Here is a 23,791-nt window from a genome sequence, read left to right as displayed (position 1 = left end):
GTCCTCCGGGACTGGGCCTCGCTCAGGCAGGGGAGAAGTTAGCCTCCGAAAATCCGCAGTGACGCAGAGGAAGGCAGGGGAGAGACAGTCGGTGGCTGGTCATCACTGACTCACGGCCGCAGAACTCAGAGCAGGAAGGAGCTGCGGGGAGCAGCCGGTCGGACCCCCCGCTTTACCGGTAAAGGAACCGGTAACCGGACGGAGGTCGGAAAGCACTCGTTCAGGGTCCGTCTGCCGCGGAGGGAGTGGCGGCGAAGCCGGATCCGCAGCCCCGGGGCCGTGTGCCTGTTTGCCGACTCTCGCGTGCTCTCATTTCACCCGAGGCTGAACTGAGAGCAAATACGCATCTTTGAGTTTTCTCATCTGGGTGAAGGGTAGTCTTCTCATGAATTCTTGTTAGGATTAAACGTTTAGGGAATCGTTTGGGGATTCAAGAGGATATAATAAAGTAAAGAGGATCCCTTAAAAAGCTCTGAGTCATTAAGAGATGGGCAAGAAGAAATCAAACCTACGGGATCAAGAATATTAACGTTATCACTGATACATTTTATACTGGAGCCAGTGGTTTGTATTTGTAGGGAAGTGAGCGGAATTAGGCAGGTACCCACACAGGCGGGCCTCCAGACTGGGACCTGTTCCTGTAAACCCTGGAGCACAGAGCCTGTTCCGAAGGAGGCCAGCTGCCTAGGAGAAGGGAGGGGTGCATCTGAGGTTCCTTCCCCCATGCTCACCCCTTAGAAGTTGCTGTTCCCCACTCCTAGGGAGGAGTGACTCAAGTAGAGGAGAGGTCAGAAATCTTAGGCTAGAAGAGCTTCCTAGAAGAGCTTCCTCTGTGGAAAGGAACATTAGGGCAGAGGAGGACATTGGTTTTGTTGTTGTTGTTGTTGTTTTAAATTTTTTTTAATGTTTATTTTTGACAGAGAGAGAGACAGAGCATGAGCGGGGGAGGGGCAGAGAGAGAGGGAGACACAGAATCCAAAGCAGGCTCCAGGCTCTGAGCTGTCAGCACAGAGCCCCACGCGGGGCTTGAACTCAGACCTGAGATCATGACCCGAGCTGAAGTCAGACGCTCAACTGACTGAGCCACCCAGGCGCCCCGAGGAGGAAATTGTTTTGACCCTAATAAATAAGCACTAGTACTTGGTATAATAGTAAGTGTTCAATAAAAGTTAGGTGTTACTACTATTATTCTGGCTGTTACCTATGAGTCATACCAGAGACTCTCTACCTTCACCAGTGTGATTTCTGTGCGTCTGTTCTTATTAGATGTGTGAGCTCAGGCATGTTATTAATCTCCCTAAGCCTGTGTCCTCCTCTGAAATAATACTTGGAAGACTACATGACTTAAGTGTAAAGAACTTAGCACAACACCTGGAGCATAGTAAGTATTCAATGACTTGTGACAGTTGCTGTTATAAAAAGAACTGGGGAGTCCAAAGCAAAAGAAATGCAAAATTAAGACGGAGACGTGATTGATTTTGAAGAGGCGTGTGGGGGGCGCCTGGGTGACTCAGTGGGTTAAGCATTGGGCTTCAGCTCAGGTCATGATCTCACTGTTAGTTCAAGCCCCATGCCAGGCTCTGTGCTGACAGCTCAGAGGCTGGATCCTGCTCCAGATTCTGTGTCTCCCTAGCTCCCTGCCCCTCCCCCACTCGTGCTCTGTCTCTCTCTGTCTCTCAAAAATAAATAAATGTTAAAAGAAAATAGGGGCGCCTGGGTGGCTCAGTCGGTTAAGCGGCCGACTTCGGCTCAGGTCATGATCTCGCAGTCCATGAGTTCGAGCCCTGCATCGGGCTCTGTGCTGACAGCTCAGAGCCTGGAGCCTGTTTCAGATTCTGTGTCTCCCTCTCTCTGATCCTCCCCTGTTCATGCTCTGTCTCTCACTGTCTCAAAAATAAATAAAATGTTAAAAAAAAAATAAACATTTAAAAAAGAAAAAAATATTAAAAGAAAAAAAGAAATTCCCAAAAATTGAAAGCAAAAGAAACAAATGAATCGAATTGTGTATTGAATTAGTCACTTAACTACACAGAGAGGAATTCTTTTTTTTTTCTCAAAGATTTTATTTTTAAGTAATTTCTAACCCAATGTGAGGCCCGAACTCCCAACCCGGGGATCAAGAATCACATGCGCCACTGACTGAGTCAGCCAGGCACCCTGAGGGGAATTGTTTCTAATAATTTTAATATATAGTTAACTGACTGTATCCCTACTATGATACATTCTGAGGCTAAAAACTGTGTATCCATTTGCCAGCGCTGCTGTAACATGATGCCACAGACTGGGTGGCTCCCACAAAGGAAATTTATTGTCTCACAGTTGTGGAAGCTGCAAGTCCAGGATCAAGGAGTTGGCAAGGGCTGCTTTCTTCTGAGGCCTCTCTCCTTGACATGGAGATGGCTGTCTTCTCCCCCCGTCTTTGCATGGTCTCCCTCTGTGCATCTATGCATTTGAGTTTTACCCCTAGCTAAGGCCCCAGATACCACGAAGCAGAGACAAGCCATACCTGTTTCCCTTTCCAAATTCCTGACCTGTAAAATCCTGAACAAAATTTTTTAAAAAATTTAAGCTGCTGAGTCTGGGGATAATTTGTTATGCCATGATACTAACCAGAACGGAAGTATTTTGTATCCACCCACCTCCAAATGGGGTTGGAGGGGGGGGGGGGGCTGGATCTTACCAAGCCTATAGGTATAATTCCACCTACCAGTTTGCAGGATTAAGGAACATGTAGAGGAACATGACACCACAGAAATACAGTCCGAAAAGTCCAGAATGTAGAAATCTCTGTGGGACGATGATCTGGCTATTTCAACAAAAAAAGTTGCAAGAAGAGGAAAAGAGAAGGGGAATTTGTAGGTAAAAATGCTTGAAAGACAGATCAACCAGGCGTGGTTTGACATGTGGGCTGTTTGGATACTGACAAACTGAAACAAAAATGTTGTTTATGATACAATTGGGAAAATTTGGATACTAACTGAATAGTTGATGGTATTAAAATTATGGCCCATCTTTTTAAGTTTGATGTTATTGTGGTTATATTTTGTTTAGTTTAAAAGTCTTTATCTCAGAGATAGATGCTGAAGGAAATGGATGAAATGATGTCATGTATGGGGGTTTTGCCAAAATAATCATGCCATGAGTGTTGTGGGAGTTGGGGGGGGGGCGGTGAGTGAAAATGGGGGTGGGGGGAGAGGGGGGCAAGGGGATAGGGTGTGTAGGGATCTAGATGAAATATGATTGGTCCTGGGCTGGGTGATGAGTGCGTGAGACTTTATTTTACTGTTTTCTCTAATTTTGTATGTTTGAAAATGTCCATAATAAAAAAGGTGTGTTTTTTTTTAAAGATTTTATTTTTTTAACGTTTGTTCATTTTTGAGAGACAGAGAGAGACAGGGTGTGAGCCGGGAGAATCTGTAGCAGGCACCAGGCTCTAAGCTGTCAGCATAGAGCCTGACGTGGGGCTTGAACCCATGAACCTCTAGATTATGACCTGAGCCAAAGTCAGACGCTTAACCGACTGAGCCACCCAGGAACCCTTTAAAGATTTTATTTTTTAAGTAATCTCTACACCCAACATGGGGCTCAAATTCATAGCCCTGAGATCAAGAGTCACGTGCTCCACTAAGCCAGCTAGGTGCCTCAAGGATTTTTTTTTTTTTTTTTTTTTTTAGCAGCAAACTTTATTCTTCAAAATATTTGAAGGTTTAATTCACTTAATAAGCATTTCAGGGGTGCCTGGCTGGTTCAGTCAGGAGAGCATGTGACTCTTGATCTTGGGGTTGTGAGTTTGAGCCCCACGTTGGGCGTGGAGCCTACTTAAACAAACAAACAAAAAACAAATAAGCATTTCATTCAACATTTATTGAGCACTTACGTATGCCGAGCACTGAACTAAACTCTGAGGCCACCAAAATGAATCAATCAAGATACTGCCTCCTTGAATCTCATAGTCTAGTGGCAAAGAAAACCTGTACACAGGGGCGCCTGGGTGGCTCACTTGGTTAAGTGTCCAACTTCAGCTCAGGTCATGACCTCACGGCATGTGAGTTCAAGCCCCTCATAGGGCTCTGTGCTGACAGCTCAGAGCCTGGAGCCTGCTTCAGATTCTATGTCTCCCTCTCTCTGCCCCTCCCCTGCTCACACTGTCTCTCTCTCTCTCTCTCTCTCTCTCAAAAATAAATAAACATTGGGGAAAAAAAAAACTGCACTCAAATGAAGTATAAGGAGAAAAGCCTGCTATTAGCCGCAGAAAGTAATAAGCTGTCTGTCTAGGACAGTTTTGGGGAAGAGTGTATCTTCGTGGAATCCAGTCCCACACAATGACTGAGAACTTTACCCAGCATCTACACCTGAGTGTCCCAGAACCTGACCTAATACAGGTTTGAACTTGTGTGGAAAATATGACCTGAAACTATCTGAAAAAGTCTCTGTGTCCTGGTGGCTACAGCTTTCCCGACATGACGGAGGCGGTCAGCTTCGTGTATCTACTTCAGAGTTGTCTTAGTCAGCTCCCGTCGTCATAACAAAATGCCACAGACAGGGTGGTGTAAACAACAGATATTTATTGCTTCTAGTTCTGGAGGCTGGGAAGTCCAAGATCAAGGTGTCATCCATTTCGGTTCCTGATGATAGCCCTCTTCGTTGCTCGCAGACAGCAGCCACCAGCTGTGTTCTCACTTGTGGAGAGAGAGCGGCCCCCGTGTCTTTCTCTCATCCCACTATGAAGGCCCCTTCCTCAGGGTCTCACTTAAACCTAATCTCCTAAAGGTGGTATCTCCAAATATTATCACACTGGGAGTAGGGCTTCCGTGTGTCTTCAAGATGTGACCCACAGACCCAATGATATCAGAATCCCCTGCTTTTTAAAAAATACTCAATATCAGGGCACCTGGGTGTCTCAGTTGGTTAAGCATCTGATTCTTTTTTTTTTTTTAATCATGAACATTGGTTTTTATTTTTGATTAACTATTCCGTAAAACATTTTTGATTAAACTCATCATAAATTTAAATAGTTGCAAAAGTTCCAACATTTTATCAACACTGACATTTAAAAATGAAAATTTATATATGCTTGTAAATACATCAGATGGCATTTGAATTGCCATATGATTTTTTTCCTTTTTTAATTTTTTATTTTTTTAAATTTACATCCAAATTAGTTAGCATATAGTGCAACAATGATTTCAGGAGTAGATTCCTTAGTGCCCCTTACCCATTTAGCCCATCCCCCCTCCCACAATCCCTCCAGTAACCCTCAGTTTGTTCTCCATATTTATGAGTCTCTTCTGTTTTGTCCCCCTCCCTGTTTTTATATTATTTTTGTTTCCCTTCCCTTATGTTCATCTGTTTTGTCTCTTAAAGTCCTCATATGAGTGAAGTCATATGATTTTTGTCCTTCTCTGACTGACTCATTTCACTTAGCATAATACCCTCCAGTTCCATCCATGTAGTTGCAAATGGCAAGATTTCATTCTTTTGACTGCCGAGTAATACTCCATTATATATATATATACATATATATATATATGTATATATATATATATGTATATATACATATACATACCACATCTTCTTTATCCATTCATCCATCAAGGGACATTTGGTCTCTTTCCATACTTTGGCTATTGTTGATAGTGCTGCTATAAACATGGGGGTGCATGTGTCCCTTTGAAACAGCACACCTGTATCCCTTGGATAAATGCCTAGTAGTGCAATTGCTGAGTCATAGGGTAGTTCCATTTTTAGTTTTTTGAGGAACCTCCATACTGTTTTCCAGAGTGGCTGCACCAGCTTGCATTCCTAAAGCATCCGATTCTTGATTTCACCTTAGGTTATGATCTCACAGTTCATGGGTTTGAGCCCCTCATCGGGCTCAGCACTGGCAGTGAGGAGCCTGCCTCAGATTCTCTTTCTCCCTCGCTCTCTCTGCCACCGCCCCCCCCCCAGCTTGCACATGCTCGCTCCCTCTCTCTCAAAATAAATAAACTTAAAAAAAATTTTTTTTAAATACTCAATATCAAAAACTTTGCTCCAGATTCAATTGGGCCAAGTTAGGCCCTGGCATCTATTTTAATAGCTTCCTGATCATTTTCTTGGACCTCCTTGATGAGCCACTGACTGAAAACTGGCCAGGCTATTAGGGGCACCCATGCCTGGGGAAGGAGCAACTTAAACATTAAATTTCCTAAGGTCAGTATTTCCATGCCCCAATTTCTTTTTATTTTTAATTAAAATTTTCATTAAGTTTTAAATTTTAATTCTAGTATAGTTAATTCTAGCAGAGTTCTATTTGCTTCAAGTGTACAATACAGTGATGCAACAGTCCTATACATGAGTCAGTGCTCATCATGATACGTGTACTCTTAAGCCCCTTCACCTATTTCACCCAACTTCCCCACCTCCATGCCCCAATTTCTATTTTCTAGGTTTTTTTTTAAATGTATTTATTTTGAGAGACAGAGAATGCGAGAGACAGCAGGGGAGGGGCAGAGAGAGAGGGGGAGAGAGGATCCCAAGCAGGCTCTGCATTGCCAGTGCAGAGCTCAAACTCACAAACCCTGAGATCATGACCTGAGCCAAAATTCAGAGTCAGATGCTTAACCAACTGAGTCACCCAGGCACCCCTATTTTCTAGTTTTGATTTTAGATATAACTTACATTTTTTTTTTTTTGCTTTCATAGTTCAAGGACTGATGACCAACAAACCTCCTGACGCTGGGTCCTAGCACCTAACCTTCTCTCCTGGGCAGACACTAATTTTTCCATGTGTCATAATCACCCACATATGAACATGCTCACTGTTTTGTACTCATCTGAGTTAATCCAATTTAGGCTTATGTTGTTTTCTTTGGCTGAAGACTTTGGAAGGCAGCATGAAGTTTGGGGATTTTTCTTTTCTTTCCAGAAGGAGAAAACTCTTCGTCAACAGAGGCCTTTAGTATTTTAATTCCTAGTCTTTCAACTTTATTTAACATCTTTGCACCCACTCAAGAAAAAGGAAATTTCTAGACTGTTTCAAGGAATTATACACATGATTTATTAGAATGTAAATTTGTCCTAAAACTGTGACCTTGCTTTAGTTCACTGAAATGTGCAGTGCATTTCACAGGATTCATTTCTATTTTTTTTTTTATGTTTATTTTTGAGAGAGAGAGAGAGAGAGAGAGCACAAAGCCAGGGAGGGGCAGAGTGAGAGGGAGACACAGAATCCAAAGCAGGCTCCATGCTCTGAGCTGTCAGCACAGAGCCTGATGCAGGGCTTGAACTCATGGACCACGAGATCATGACCCGAGCCGAAGTCAGATGCTTAACCGACTGAGCCCCCCAGGTGCCCCGGGATTCATTTCTAAAACACTTTTAGGTCTTGGAATGGGTTTCAAGCTGATTTTTAGGTTTGTTGGAATTTTTGCTCCTTCCCTCTCATCTTGCCATTGCCTGCCTGTGTGTGGCTTCCCTGCTTCAAATCACCAGCCTAAAATGAGCGTCTTGTCCTCTGTGTGCCAGGCACATTGAATGACAGCATAAAAGGCAGAAGCACATTCCCTACCTTTAGGATTAAAATGCAGATGGGGAGATAAGGTGATCACAAGAGATTATAAAACAGTATAAAGCAGTATATATAGGAATGACCGTGTTCCAAGCTGTGCCCTTATTAGTCTGCCGGTTTCATTGACTAGCTAGACTGAGCGGTTAGTTTTCTTCAGCCCTCTCTGACCAAGCATGTGAGCTATCAGAGAAAGCAATCTGGCACTTTCTCAGGGGGGCTGTGAAACCACCTGAGCTATGTATGAACCTGCAGGAAAAAGAAGGGAGCAGTCATGGCCTTTTTGTCGCCAGAACTTGTGCACAAAGCTTAGGCGTCACTGGAATACTTTACTGAGAGGGAATCTGACTTCCAAGCAGTGCTTGGAAAAAGCCACAGCCAGGGCCACTCTGCACCCTCCTCCCCTTCTCTCTCACCTCGATCATGGCTGTTATGTCAGCTGGGTCACTCTTTCCCTTCCAGCTCAAGTCCACTCATCTGGGAGTACCTTTCCCCAGTGGGCCAGCCTTCAGTGACCTCCACACTGTAAAGTCTTCAGTCAGCTTTGTCACTAATGTGGGCCCTTGAAACACATCACGTACTGCCCAAAACATCCTTAGCTCTCATGTACATTTATTTTTAAGCAGCATTTAATAATGCCCGGGGCACCTGGGTGGCTCAGTTAGTTAAGCATCAGACGTCGGCTCAGGTCATGATCTCATGGTTCATGAGTTTGATCCCTGTGTCAGGATCTGTGCTGACAGCTCAGAGCCTGGAGCCTGCTTCAGATTCTGTGTCTCCCTCTCTCTCTGCCCCTTCTTCGCTCATGTTCTGTCTCTCTCTCTCTCAAAAATAAACATTAAAAAAATTTAAGCACCATTTAATAATTCCCAAAGTCTGAGAAAGCAAAACCATACCCCAAGGCCCAGAGAGAGTCTGAGAACTGGCCAATTCATCTTCTCTTTGTTTTATTTTTATTTTAAGTTTATTTATTTATTTTGAGAAAGAGAGAGAGAGAGCGCATGCAAGCAGGGGAGGGGTGTAGAGAGAGAATCCCAAGCAGGCTCCAAACTGTCAGCCAGGAGCCCGATTCAGGGCTCGAACTCACAAACAGGTCAGATCATGACTTGAGTGGAAACCAAGAGTCTGACACTTAACTGACTGAGCCACCCAAGAGGCCCTTCTCTTTGTTTTAAAAAGCTAGCTTGTCACACCATTTCAAAGTGCTGGCTTTCATTCTTGGCATTTTCTGGCTTATAACCCGCCAAATGCACAGCACTGCAAGACAGCACTTCTGGATCCTTGGTCCTGGACTTAGACTCTGATGCTATGACCCCCACCCCCCAACCCTCCGCCTCCACCAAAGTGCACGTTTGACGCTGTACCCTCTGTGTCTTGCTCTTATTCAACCAAGACATAGAAATTAAATAAAATGCCTGTTTGGGGTGGCTGGGTGGCTCAGTCAGTTGGATGCCCAACTCTTAATTTCGTTGGTTTCGGCTCAGCTCATGATCTCGTGGTTCGTGGGTTGAAGCCCGGGTCAGGCTGTGTGCTGACAGCGCAGAGCCGGCTTGGGATTCTCTCTCTCAAAAATAAAAAATAAACACTTAAAAAAAATGCCTGTCTGATACTCACTTGATTCCCCTTGGGAAGACAGCTGGGAGTGGTAAGGGAGGAACTTTCCCAAGAGACACATCTTAAAGGTGCAGCGGGACTCCAGGAAATTTGCCTCCTGGCCTTCCAGACTGTTGAATGCGCTCTTGTGCCTCCTCCACTAAAAGCCTCTTGGGAATTCTTTGAATTATAAGTCAAATTTACATAGAATCCAGAATTTCTACATGCTTGGTGTTGCTAAAATCCAGGCTTTCTGGGGGCGCCTGGGCGGCGCAGTCGGTTAAGCGTCTGACTTCAACCAGGTCACAATCTCGCAGTCCGTGAGTTCGAGCCCCGCGTCAGGCTCTGGGCTGATGGCTCGGAGCCTGGAGCCTGTGTCCAATTCTGTGTCTCCCTCTCTCTCTGCCCCTCCCCCGTTCATGCTCTGTCTCTCTCTGTCCCAAAAATAAATTAAAAAAACGTTGAAAAAAATTTTAAAAAAAAATCCAGGCTTTCTGTCTTTCTTACTGCATACATGCTTTTTTCCACCGAATTCACTAAGCTGAGCAGTGTGACCAATATCCCTTGGAAGTGAATGCGTCGTCTGGTTATCTTGTTGTCATGACAACATCTAAGCTTATTTTACCTTTATAAAAATGAGTCAGAAGCACATGTTTTATGACTCCATTTATATGAAGTGTCCAGAATACGTAAATGTGGACAGAAGACAGAAAGTAGATTAGTGATTGGCTAGGGTCTGGGGAGTTTGGGGTGGGGAAATTAGAGTGGTTTTTTATGGATATGGTGTTTCTTTGGGGAGTGATCAAATGCTCTAAAATTGTTTGTGGTGATGGTTACACGACTCTATGAATATACTAAAAACCATTGAGTCATACATTTTAAATGTGTGAATTGTATACAATGTGGATTTTATCTCAATAAAGAGGCTATTTTTAAATGCACAGGCAACACTGAGCTGGGTGTGTACTTGAATTTGTTCCAGTGAAGGAGACAAACCACCTTCTGTCACTAAAGGAGAAGAGTCTAGGCTCTTATCCTGTCTACCCTTACTGTATACACAGTTTCTATTTGGGGCCTTTTTATAGTTGTATTACAGTTAGTGAGCAACAGTTAAGTCAAAAACCACAAAGGCCTTGGTTACAGCTTACCCTTGTTTTTGATCAACAATAACATGACTGATGTCACTATGGCTCAACTCAACCACAAACATGGATTCAGGAAGTTCTGGAGATGTGCTGGGGGCTAGTGGAGATGACCAGCTGGAGATTCGGCTCCTTGGAGAGACAGTGGTTGGCTGGACCTGAGCTCCAGAGGAAGGTATTGGTACAGGCTGGAAAAAATGTCTTCTCCTGACCTGGAGGTGGAATGTTACTATGGAAGGAATCCTGAGGGAAAAAGAGTTCTCTTGCTTGGCCTGGACATACAGACTGGGGATTCTTGAGAAGAGCTCATTTTGAGCCCAGCATTTCTCTAACTTCCAGCCCAGCACCCTTCTTCCACTTCACTGGCCCATCCCTGATCCCCAAGGGAAACCATACCAGATTGGGAGGATGGTGATGCTGGTGGGGGAGGGGGAGACATCTGTAGTGAAGTGACTGTAGAGCACGAGAACATGAGACAATTCTCCCATCACTTAGTAACAAGGCCTTCTGTTGGTTACATTTTATGTGTCAATTTAGAGAGGCCACAGTGCCTGGAGAGTTGGTTAAGTCTTTTCTGGATATTTCTGTGAGGGTGTTTTTGGATGAGATTTACATTAAATCAGTGGGCTGTGAATAAAGCAGATTGCCTTCCATAATGTGGGTGGGCCTCATCCAAGCAGTTGAAGGCCTGAATAGAACAAAAGGCTGACCCTCCTCTGAGTAAGAGGGAATTCTGCCAGGAGACTGCCTTCATTTGCAACATTGGCTCTTCCTGGCTTGCTGGCAGAACCTTTACACTCCAACTGCAACTGTTTCCTGAGTCTCCAACCTGCCAGCTTCCCCCTTTAGATTTTGGACTTGCCAAGCCGCCACAATGGCATGAGCATACTCCTGAAAATAGATTTCTTTATATATATATGTATACCCTATTCTGTTTTCTGGAGAACCTTGACTAATACAGGCCCATATTTCTCTGGCTTCAGGAGGGACACTTGGAACAAAAAGGAAATATTGCTCTGATCTCACCAAAAGGAGACTGAAAGACCACCAACCAGGGACAGGAGCTTCCTGAGTAGGAGCTGAGGCCTCTGTGTGGCAATTTAGTGAGAGCATAGCCGGTGAGAGAACCATGTGAAAAACACGTGAGTCTCCAGCTAGAAGAGGGGATTAGGAGACCCGTGTCTGTAGATGTACCCATGGCTTATGGAGCTTGGAGAAACGTGGGCTTACTAACATCCTAAAGCAAGCCCTGCCTGCCAAGTCTTCATATAGAAAGTGCTTCTTCTAGGGACAGTCAGTCCCAGGTTGGCTCTTCAGGCTTGGACAGGGTTGCTTCAAATTTCTGTTCTTTGTGGACATAGGTCATCAACTTCTGGTTGGGCAAAGACAACAACAGACATGTCCAAGTTCAGCCTCAGGAACCACCTTGGATGGCAGAAGCTGGCCCTCGAAGCTTCCCTAACAAATAACAGCAATTCTCAAGAGTCCTCATGCATATAAGATAATGCTTTAGCAGTAAACAGGGGCTCTCAACTCTGGAATAAATGTCGTCCACTTGGTCACTCTTCCTACAAACTATACACTTCTTTGAAACATACAGACACATGCATACTCTGAAACAAGACTCATGCTGGTAAAAAAAAAAAAAAAAAAGAAGAAGGGGGCTTGATATTTAGGACAAAGGGGTGGGAGCTCCCTGTGAACGACATTACACAAGAGAATGTATGGAGGAGGAAATGGGGCAGCAGAGAGCAAGGCAAAGACCGAGGCCAAGTGAAACAGGAACATCAGCCAGGAAGCACATGGCTCGGTCTTGGAGACATTTCCTTCAAGTTCCCTCTTGCCCGAAAGCCTAACCAGTGTTGGGATGGCGAGTGCTATCACCTCTGAGCATTGGAGACATGCATTGTCCAACTGCTCCTTTGGCACATGGCATGGTTTTCTGGAATCATAAGCATTTCTGTTCAACGGTCCTGACTCTTCAGTTAAATGCAAAGGCATACTTTTTCTTTCTTTTTAGGAGTGGTATGTTCTTAGTTTAAGAACAGGTTCTAGGGGTGCCTGGGTGGCTCAGTCGGTTGAGTGTCCGACTTCAGCTCAGGTCATGATCTCGAAGTCTGTGAGTTCGAGCCCCACGTCAGGCTCTGTGCTGACAGCTCAGAGCCTGGAGCCTGCTTCTGATTCTCTCTCTCTCTCTCTCTCTCTCTCTCTCTTTCTGCTCCTCCCCCACTCACACTGTCTCTCTCTCTCCTTCAAAAATAAACATTAAAAAAAAAAGAACATCACACTGTCTCTCTCTCCTTCAAAAATAAACATTAAAAAAAAAAAAAAGAACAGATTCTAACTTGGGGCACCTGGGTAGCTTCATTAGTTAAATCGCCGACTCTTGATTTTGGCTCAGGTCTTGATCTCCCGGTTTGTGGGTTTGAGCCCCACATTGGGGTCTGCGCTGACAGCATGGAGCATGTTTGGGATTCTCTGTCCTGCTCTCTGCCCCTGCCCTGCTTTCTCAATAAATAAACTTAAAAAAAAAAATTGGTTGTAAGCACAAGGGAAATTAATACAGGAAAGTTGATGCTTATGAAACAGTTGGAAATACTGAAGGAACAGTCATCTAGCCTGAGGCCTTCTGGAATGCCCACCTGAAAACCAAAGAATTGACTCGCACCCCCTCTTCCCCAGGAGCTACGGCCTCTACCCATATTAGGAGGGTGAAGGATCCGGAGGCTGCTGCTGGAACTACTGAGCCCATGAATACACTGCAGTTGCTGTACTCAGGCAGTGTGGAAGTTGGAATCAGGAAACTTGACCAGCAGGCCAACAAAAGATAGCCGATGGCCTCTGCCTACTTCTCTCTTCTGAGGCTTGCACAATCAGGAAGTTGCACATCCACAAACACAAAGGAGTCTGGGAAATGGGGTTTTAAGCTTTCCAGCCTCTGAAACACATAAAGGCACCCCAGGAAGAGGTAGGAATGGATACTCAATGCCAATGGATTTCCAACACAAGTGGTGATTGTCACTGAGGTGTTATGCTTGCCCTGCCTCGGGAGCAAACTTGTGCTCCTTCCGTTCCCTCGCCCTCAAGATCAAATGCAAGGCTTACTCTCTCTCCACTACCTCCCGTGCCACCCCCTGCTCAAAGGCTGATGAACATTCAAGCATGTTGCAAGGAGGGCTTATGCATATGGAATTGAGAGGACAGAAACCCAACAATTTCTCATGCCCGTCAGGCAATGGAGAAAGACTGGTTGCTGCCAAGGGGAAGTCCTCACCAGACACCTGCCAGAAGGCAAGTGACATAGCTCCGTGGCAAAAAGTATAGGGCTTATTCAGATTCAGTTCTGTCCTCATGGCCCACCCCACCTCTCTCTCATCACCTACCTCCCTTCCATCTCCCTCAGTCTGGGGAATACTTTGCTGATCTAGGTGAGGAGTTTTGCTTTTACTCTTGATGTTATCTCCTACGTCTGCTGCCTGTCGGTGCACTTCAGTCCACCAAAGGCCAAGACCAAGATGGTTTTCAAAGGTTGCCTGCACCCAGATCACCTGAGGGCTTGTTAGGACACAGACTGCTGGGTCTGGGTGGGGCCCAAGAATTTGCCTTTCTAACAAGGACCCTGGTGACACCCGGGTGACTCCGATGTTGCACTGGTAGAACCACTGGCTCGGGCTTTGAAACTCCACCATTCTGTAGTTTCTGTTTTCAATTCCCATCCCTAAAGGCACGAGGAAGGAATGGCTGAACTCTTCAGATCAGGGAGATGGGGCAATGGGAATGAAAAATTTGGGAGAGGAAAAAATGTTTCCAAAGTCAAAACATTGCCATCGCTCAGTAATAATAATATATAACTCCTTGGCTATGCTTTTAATGCTTGAAAGGGTGGTGCTTAATTTAAAGGCAGACTTTGGGGCTGGGAAGGGTAGTATATCCTTTGTGCCAGAAATAAAACCTAGACTAGGTTTTAAGCACAAAAGAAATTAATATAGGGAAATTGGTGCTTCCGGAACAGTTGAGTCCTTTCTCCCTGGTTTTCCTCCTTCTTCCCTTCCTCTCCCTCACGGACCCTCCAGGCTCTCTTAACCACCCTGCTCAGCCCTCGGTCTTGCTTCTTTCCTCTCTGCTCCTGACAGTCATTGGCTCGATCCAGTCTTCTCCCATGTGGAAGGGCCTAAGCTACTACTTCCAGACACAGTGCTGAGCAGTATACACACATCTCCTGTAGCCCTTCCTGCCAATCAGGCCAGAGGGGATTTTAGTGCTCAGTTCACAGATGAGGACAGGAGGACTCAGAGAGGTCACACCACTAGCAGCTGGGGAGTCTAGGACTGGATCCCAGCTTTGTTTGGCTTCTGGTTCTGGGCCCTTCCCCCATCTTCATGATCTGGTGTCATTTTGCATCCCAGACTGGGGGACAGAGACCTTTAGCAGGAGACCTGCAATCACTGTGTGAGCACCGGTCCTGGTAGGTGTTAGTCTCTGGGCCAGAGCTTTATGGGATATGTCACTCATGGTGGGGACAGCAGGACCAGTTTTCCATCCAAGAGGCTCATTCCCTGTACATTTGTTCATTTCTGGGACATTCTTTTTGAAAATGAACTTGGTGGGAACTTAGGTTTTATTCCAAAAAAAAAAAAAAAAATCCCACAAAATTCCCAGCAAACCCCAAATTGTGTAGATTGGAGGGAGGAGGCATGTTATTTTTTGGCAGAAAAAGTCTGGCAATAAACTTCTAAAAACATAATAAAAGTGATTTTTAACATCCTGTTTTTTCCTCCTTTTGTTGATTTTTGAACATTTCTTCCCAAGCAAAGAGTTATGCAACAAGACCTGAAAATTGCCAAACCCTTATTTTATTGGTAGTTTTATTTGATCCTTCTCTGTTTCTGTGCACCTTATCTGCTCTGAACCTTCACCTAGGAAATGAAGGGACTTTATAGCACTCTGAGAGTGGCCCAGAAGCCACATGGGGCTAGATAACAGTTTCCTAACAGTGAAAAAAGCCAAGCCAAGTGAAGAGCTCTGAAAAGCTAACTGTGGGCTATCACGCTCATACGTGGTCTGTCCGTGGGCAGGTAAACCTTGAACCTAGGAATATGGATATCTGTGACAACTGGTTCCTGCTCTTCGTCCTGAACCAAAAAATTCAAATCTCCGTGTCTTTCTGGGTATTTTCAAAAACTTCCATTCTCCATATCCCATGAAAGCCAGTCTGGTGCAGGGGTTAGGAGTGCAGATACTAGAAGTAGACCAAATATATATTTCTCCAGATCTTAGTTCTGCCTCTTCCTAGCTGTGTGATCTTGAGCAAGTTACCTGACCTCTCTGTGGCTCAGCCTCCTTACCTGTAAAATGAGGCTGATAAGGTTAGGGTTAATAGGGTGGATAAGGTGGATTGAATTAGTTAATACATATAAAATGCCTACTTTAGAGCAGTTGCTGGTGTGTAGTAAATGCTCAGTTAAACTTGTAGTAAATGCTCAGTAAAGGCTGATAAGGTTAGGGTTGATAGGGTGGATGAGGTGGATTGAATTAGTTGATACATATAAAATGCCTACTTCAGAGCAGTCGCTGGTGTGTAGTAAATGCTCAGTTAAACTTGCTATTCTTATTGGTCTTGTGGCATAAATTAGATCACAATGTGTGAATACTTCTATGAATACCTTTCTGGTTTCCAGAGTGGTAATGGAATCACAATGTCCGGTCCTTGCCAATGATGAGTCATAGCAACAATTCCTGCAGAACAATTTGCTCCTTGTAAGCAACATTTGTCATCCTTTTATTTATTTTTTATTTTTAAAAAATGTTTACTTATTTCTAAGAGAAAGAAGGAGAGAGAATGGGGGAGGGGCAGAGAGAGAGAGAGAGAGAATCCCAAGTAGGGTCTGCACTGTCAGCACAGAGCTGGGTGTGGGGCTCGAACTCAAGAACCATGAGATCATGGCCTGAGCCCAAATCAAGAGTCAGATGTTAACCGACTGAGCCCCCCAGGTGCCCCATCATCCTTTTAGTTAGGTCTCCTTTGCTGCTCCACGTCAGAGATTAAGACACAGAGGCGAAGGTCACACATTCAAGCCATCTACCTTGCCATCAGAAGGTCCACTGTGAAATGGGACTCTTTCCTTGTTTCCAACCCAAGCCATGACACCTCAGTCCTGGCCCAGCCATTAACTAGCTGCGTGATGTGGGATATGTTGCTTCACTTCTCTAAGCTTCCGTTGTAAACAGGGAAATTAAAGGCTTGGGCCAGAACCCTAAGATATGGGGCTTCCTAGATCCCAGGGAAACCTGCATAGGCTCAGCGCTGATGGGTGATGCACTCAGGTGTAAAGTTCAGTCATCACCAATAAGCCTTGTCTACTGGCAGGAGCAGTGGAAGCATGGATATGAGAGGCAGAGCAACAGTCTGCCCTTTCCATTCTATGCTGGGAGGCAGCAGAGTTGAGATTTAGCACAGCCCCAGAGACCCCCACCCCCACCCCAAACATACAGTGTCTGGGAACGACGTGGAGGCAAAGTCAATATTGACAACACTTGGCCCATGTTTTTTAATTTTTTTTAACGTTTATTTATTTTTGAGACAGAGAGAGACAGAGCATGAATGGGGGAGGGTAGGACAGAGAGGGAGACACAGAATCCGAAACAGGCTCCAGGCTCTGAGCAGTCAGCACAGAGTCCGATGCAGGGCTCGAACTCACATACTGCGAGATCGTGACCTGAGCCGAAGTCAGATGCTTAACCGACTGAGCCACCCAGGTGCCCCCACTTGGCCCATGTTTAAGAGTACCTAGCTGGTGGGGGGCACCTGGGTGGCTCAGTTGGCTGAGCATCCAATTTCCGCTTAGGTCATGATCTCAGGGTTCGTGAGTTCAAGCCCCATGTTGGGTTCTGTGCTGACAGAGCCTGGAGCCTGGTTCAGAATCTGTGTCTGTCTCTGTGCCCTTCCCCCACCCGTGCACACTTTCTAATTAAAAAGATAAAAAAATTGTTACATTAAAAAAAAAAAAAGAGTACCTAGCTGGTGGGATATTGCAATTCACAGTAAGAAATATATTTGGTCTTTGGCCCCATTCCTGATGCAGTGCTCCAAATCCCCCTGGAATGTCCTAAGCAGTAAGATCTAGAAGGGTGTCTTGTTATATTAACATGGTGACTTTGGGATCCCTACCTAAGGATGAGGTTTGGTTGCCAGAACCAACCAAGCGATTAGAAAGCTGGAACTTTCAGTCCCACCCACCTTGATTTAAGGGGTGGGGACAGGGGCTGGAGATTGAGTTCAATCACCAGTGGCTAATGATGTAATCAATCATGTTTAAGTAATGAAGCCTCCATAAAAACCCAAAAGGATGGGGTTCAGAGAGCTTCTGGCTAAGCAGGAGGAGTTTTGAGGGGAGTGGTGCTCGGAGAGGGCATGGATGGTCTGCATCTTTTCACCCTACTTGCCCTATGTGTCTCTTCCATCCAGCTGTTCCTGAGTTACATAATAAGTCAAAATCTGGTAAGTAAAATGTTTTTTTTGAGTTGTGTGAGCCACTCTAGCAAACTAATGGAACACAAGGAGGGGGTAGTTGGAACTTCCAATCTATATATAGTTGGTCAGAAGCACAAGTGACAACCTATACTTGCTTGTGATTGTCATCTAAAGGTGGCAGGGCAGGGGGAGGGGAGGAGAGCATTCTCGAAGGACTGAATCCTTAACCTGTGGGATATGATGCTATTTCCAGGTAGACTGTGTCAGAATTGAGTTGGATTGTAGGACATCTAGCTGGTGGCTGACAATTGCTTGGTGTGGAGGAAAAGCCCATACATTAGGATTGGGAACAGAAATATACCTGGCATCAGAAGGATCTAGGTTCAAATTCTAGCTGTGTTATTTCCTCTATGGGTGATCTTGAATGAATCACTTAACCTCTCCCAGCATCCATTTTTCCAAGTATTCTAGTCACTACTAAATAAATTTAAGTACATTAAGCACCTAAGACAGTTTGAGATAGACTAAGCTCCTAACATTAATTTCTGTTATCGTCAGCATTTTAACAGTGTCAGCTGGTGGGAAGAGGGAGGCAGGGGAACTGGCTTGCCTAGGCTGGTTCTGGAAAAGATAATCAGGTGGGTTCACTAGACAAGGCAAGCTAGGATCAGGTTCAGGCAATTCTCAGTACCTTCAGGGGGCAAAGGAAGCAGGGAATAATTGTATCTAGATGGTGGAACAAAGTCATGGCTCTTGAGCATTTGACTTACTCCAGCAGAGTCCCACCGTCCCAGGGGAATGGTGGAAAGAAAAGCTGGCAAAGAGCAAGACAGGGTAATTACACCCCAGCTAAGGGGCAGGTCTTCAGTCCTAATGAGGGAAACTGAGGCACAAGGTGGCTGTGGAGTAAAGGAAGGAAGGGGAGAAAAAGTTGTGATGTGGGAGACCTTGTGAGCTCTCAGAGCCCTGCTGTAGCTCAGGAGCTCATTACCAGCCCAACCAGTCCTGGCCACCAGTGACTCCAGCACTCTGAGCACAGCTTCTAGCAATGTGGTCATCGGATGGCCAGGGAGACCAGCTGTCAGTGCACAACCATTTGAGGGAGATAGGAGCAAGAATATTCCTCAACAGTGATAAGGGCTTGAGCTTGGAATAAAAAGACTTTTCCTAAAGAAAAACATGTATCTCTGATCAAACCTGGTATGCTCTTGGAAAAGAGAGCTCCTGCCTCTTTCTCAGTGGTCTACACCACTTTTTAACAACTTCTGGAGAAAAACGAAATGGAAAGGCTTGAATGTAAGAAGAAGTAAAATTACTTGGCCTGCAGATTTCGTGGAATTTCCCCAAATCATTCACCAAGTTTAAAATGTTTCAGACTCAAACTGGGACTTGTTTGTTTCTTTTAATTTAGAAGCAACCCTGAATACTTGAGCCCTGTTATAAACTGTGTTGCCAGAAGCCTGTAAGCTTACGCTGCAAATTTCCTGTCATTTGTTTCCTGCTCACTTGTGTGTAGGCATGCTCTACTCACAGAGAGGGGGTGGGGATCAACACCTGGGATAGGTGGCAGTTTTTCTAAACTGGTTTTCTACTTGCTCCTAAGATTTTCGTTGAACATCTCTTTATGGTACAGTTCCAAATATCTATTGCTCCTGTACAAATCCCTGCGTGATTTTGGCCTCTGCTTTGAGCTTAGTAAGCTTGTTGTTTCTGCTGCCTTTGGACAAGTGTCCATATAAGGCTTCCTTAACTTCAGTTGTGTGTCACAGGATTTCATCCAGGCTTTAACTCTGAAATGAGTTCTCTAAAGGAATGAGCTCTCTTTGCTGATGCAATTAACAGTAGCCACAACCATTTCTTTTTATGATTTTAAAATGTTTACTTATTTTGAGAGAGATGGGGAGGGGCAGGGAGAGAGGGAGAGAGAATCCCCAGCATTCTCCCCACGGTCAGCGCAGAACCTGACATGGAGCTCCATCCTACAAACTGTGACATCATGACCTGGGCCAAAATCAAGAGTTGGACGCTTAACCAACTGAGCCATCCAGCACCCCTCTTTTTATTTCTAAGAGGAAAGCCTTCAAAGAAGTCTGAGGTTTGAAAATTGGAGAAAGTGGCTCATATTTTCTGGATTAAAAATATTTGTAGATTATTCCTTTCAGTGTGGATTATAGACTTGGCTTTTTTAAGTTGACTTCATGGTCATCTGGTGATTAAGAAAATAATTTATCATACTTCTTTTGTAAAATTAAATTTTAAGAAGGGGGTAGAGGCAGAGGGAGAGGAAGAATCTTACGCAGGCTCCACACCTTGTGTGGAGCCCCACTTGGGGCTCGATCTCATGACCGTGAGATCATGACCTGAGCCCGAATCAAGAGTCAGAGATTTAACCCACTGAGACACCCAGGCACTCCTATCATACTTCTTATAACTATATCTGAAATAGCATCCAGCTCCCTTCTGGCACCAAAATTTCAGTGTAGGTACAAGATCAGAGAAGATGGTTTGGGAACAAATGGGTAAAGATGATTACTTAGTGAATTTCGTCAAAGCCTATTTTAAAAACGTGCTGTTGGGGCACTTGGCTGGTTCAGTTGGTGGAGTGTGTGACTCTTGATCTTGGGGTTTTAGGTTTGAGCCCCATGTTGGGAGTAGAGATTATTTAAAAACAAAAGATCTTAAAATAAAAAATATTGTTTTTTGGAGTGACAGTTATGTGGATCTAAAGTTTTATATAAATAAGTAATTAAAAATTTCACTCAGCATTTGCATAGATTTAATTTGATTATCTATTAACAGAATATAAAACATTCTCAGGAGTAATTTTGGCTTTACACTGGCTTTCTATGTTTATGAGCTTTATTAGATTGAACTGGCCTAAAACCAGCTAGAAAAGATTCTGTTGTAGTTCTGATTTATTGGTTTCACATTCACTGAGTCAGAAGCTTTTATAAAGGCCTATTTTGTAGGTAAATCATATTGTGGGCTCAACACTTTTATGAGTACAACCTTTCATTATAAAAACATTCCCTTTTGGTTGGTTCTGTTAACGAACAATTTTGGTTAGAAAGTAAATATTGGTTGATTTATTCTTGGTTATTGAGTATGAAGTGAATGAGCAAGAAATGTGTGTGTGGTTTTATTAATGGACTAGAGTAAATGTAAATTTTTTCCTTGAGTTATAAAAACATGTTTATAATCGCATTTCCAGACCAATGATAAGAGTTGGGTCATAAACCAGAGACGATTATTGATTTTCATTCTGTGTTCCTGAGGTCTAATTTATTTTTAATTTTTTAAAATGTTTTTTTTTTGGGGGGGGGGAAGGCTGTGGGGGTGGGGGTAGGGAGGGGAGCAGAGAGAGAGAGCGAGAGAGAGAGAAATATCTCAAGCAGGCTCCATGCTGTCAGGCTGTCAGCACAGAGCCGAGGTAAGCCCAATCCTATGAACCATGAGATTATGACCTGAGCCGAAACCGAGAGTTGGACGTCTAACCGACTAAGCCACCCAGGTGTCCCTTTATTTTTGTATTTTTAAAGATTTTATGTTTAAGTAATCTCTACACCCAACATATTCACAACCCCTAAATCAAGAGTTGCGTGCTTCGCTGACTGAGCTAGCCACGTCCCCCTCCTGAGATCTATTTTAAAAATAGCATATACACACAATGTAAAGGAGGGAACCCTAAATGTGTGTACAGTGTATTTATTTTCATGCGTACGTATCAGTCATGAAGCGATATTTAAGTTCACTCACCTGAGGAATTCTAGTAGAGATGCCAAAGAGAAGGAAAGGAAGAGAAAAAAGTGAACCAAGAAAACCTGGCAGCATTATTTCTTCCTGTTCAGTGTTGTTGGTAAAATGGTAACCAGAGGTTTTTATTACATACAACTAAAAAGGACCAATTAAAGTGTGGGAAATGTTTCCTTTGCAGAGTCCAATGCTAGGCAGGGAAATACAGCCTCACCAGAAATTGCCATAGCAAATTTCAGTAGAGGATTGAACAATGGGGCCTTGTTAATCCCATACTGTTTTATTCAAATAGTGTGTAATTGAAAGCAATTGCTGCTCCCCAGGCAGGAATTTACAATTGCTACATTGGAAGGGAGGATGATGTGTCATTCCAAGGCAAAATCAGGTCTGGAAAGGGCCTCGTGGTTGGAGAACCGCCTAAGTCCCAAAACAGCTCCCAATCAGGCCAAGTAAAACAAATGGGTGGAGAACCACCCTGTGAAGTCAGTCTACCCGCCCCCCCCCCCCCCCCAACTGAGCTGTATTTCCCTTGCTTCTTTCCTGCCTTTCTGGTGGATTGCAGAAGGTCCCCAGAGCAAGGAGCAAGGGGGAGAAGGCAAAGAAATTCAAATCCTGGATATGCTGTCACTTAACTTCTTGCCCCCCTGGCAAGGGCATACAAGTTCATTCATGAACATGCATGCATGTGTGTGTGATTTGTAAGTATATATGATCGATAATGATGGTGAATACAGAGCATCCTCCCTTGGCATAAAAACAACGGACAAGAATCAGACATGAGTCAACAGCAAGAGTAGGCTTGACACTTAATACATTTTGAACAATTTGGTCAATAGTCTTTCAGAGAACAGTCTTCCAGCTTTATGTTGCCATTTTCATGGAATCTGAATAGTTTAAAATTTCATGATTTTTAAAAAACTCCGCTTTGATTCCAGTGACTGACCAGGGACACCAAGCTATGTCAGTTTCCCAACAACACTATGAGGCTAGCTAATTAGGTAAATAAAAAAATGCAAGTGGTGTGTGTGTGGGGGGGGTGGGGGTGGGGGGGAGTGTGAGGGTGTCAAGTGGGTTGAAGTAAAACCCTTATGTAGAACTCACCTTAAATGGGGCAGGTTGTTTTTGACCTGAGAGCTGCCTGTTAGACACTCAGGAAGTTATTAAGAAGAAAGATGTTTAGATGAGACATTTCAGCAGATTTGGACTCACATGATCTTTTTCATGGTCTGGGATTCTGAGCTGCCATTACATGTTGTAGCATGTACTTGGTTTTAAAGTGCTGCTAGGGCAGAGGCATTTATTGTTCAGCAATATCTTTGTATTTTTCCATCAATCCCAGACCCCCCAGACTTTGTTCTGTCCAGCCACTGAGACAGGAGTGACACAGGTCACTTCCAGGCTGAAGCACAGAAGAGCATGTATGAATTCCCCATGCCTTGTCTTTTTCTATTGCCAGGATGCTGGAGACCTAAGACTCCAGTGATACAGCTCCAAATGTCAGAGCCTCTATCAGCCAGAGTTCTTGAGCAGGATCCTATGGTCTCCACCACCAACGCACATCCATCATGTACTGAAAGCAAGAATGCATTTTACTGTGTTAAGCGAAGATTCTGGACTTAATTTGTTAATTGCAGCACAGGCTAGGCTAATAAAGCTGCTCTTCTAGATCTTTTTTGTAGAAAAGGAAACTCCATCTGGAGAGAGGATGAGCAATCTGAGCTATGCAGTTCTTGAACAAGCCCCTGAGGCTTTGCCAGACTGTCTTTGCGTCATGTACTCCCCAAAGTCATTCTGCGCCATTGTTGGGTCACTGTTTTTCAGGGACTGGTGAAAGAGGAAGTGAGGAGGAGCTCTACTCTGTGGGGGGTTGACATCTGACAGTTCCCTTCTGGTAGTTTCTCTTCTTATTCACAACCTTCTCTTGGGATTTTAGGCTTGCTTAACATACGGTACAAATCAGTGAAATTATTCATTGTGGTTTCCATTTGAGTGAGCTAGTTTCCGCTCCTAAGACGGGTCTTAACAAAACAGGAAGTTTTTCTTGGATCTAGAAATGGAACTCTGCCTTCTGACATTAGTTTTTACCAACTTCTGTAAATCTCTATTTTCCTACTTCCCTGTCAGAAGGTGGAGCACAGAGAAGAGTAGGTGTAACTCAAAATGCTGATTAGTAGGATATTTGGTTTGGTGGTTTGGTTTGGAGGAGACATAGAGAAGAAAATGACAGCCTGCCCAGGCCAGACCACATCCTCCCATCTGACAGCTTTATCTCCTACCTCTTCCTCC

At 44.3% G+C, this 23,791-nt stretch overlaps 1 long non-coding RNA gene across 1 annotated transcript; it reads left to right on the top strand.

The window, feature by feature from the left end:
• Positions 1–10,355: 10,355 nt before the first annotated feature.
• Positions 10,356–11,843, top strand: LOC122487774. Its single transcript, XR_006298466.1, has 3 exons — positions 10,356–10,456; positions 11,265–11,399; positions 11,643–11,843. It is a non-coding gene; the product is annotated as an uncharacterized LOC122487774 (long non-coding RNA).
• The last annotated feature ends 11,948 nt before the right edge of the window (positions 11,844–23,791 follow it).

The sequence above is a fragment of the Prionailurus bengalensis genome, chromosome A2 (assembly GCF_016509475.1).
Source record: "Prionailurus bengalensis isolate Pbe53 chromosome A2, Fcat_Pben_1.1_paternal_pri, whole genome shotgun sequence".
In the NCBI taxonomy this organism is placed as follows: domain Eukaryota; kingdom Metazoa; phylum Chordata; class Mammalia; order Carnivora; family Felidae; genus Prionailurus; species Prionailurus bengalensis.
Note: the sequence above shows the minus strand (reverse complement) of the source record. Positions and strands in the feature narration are given on the sequence as shown.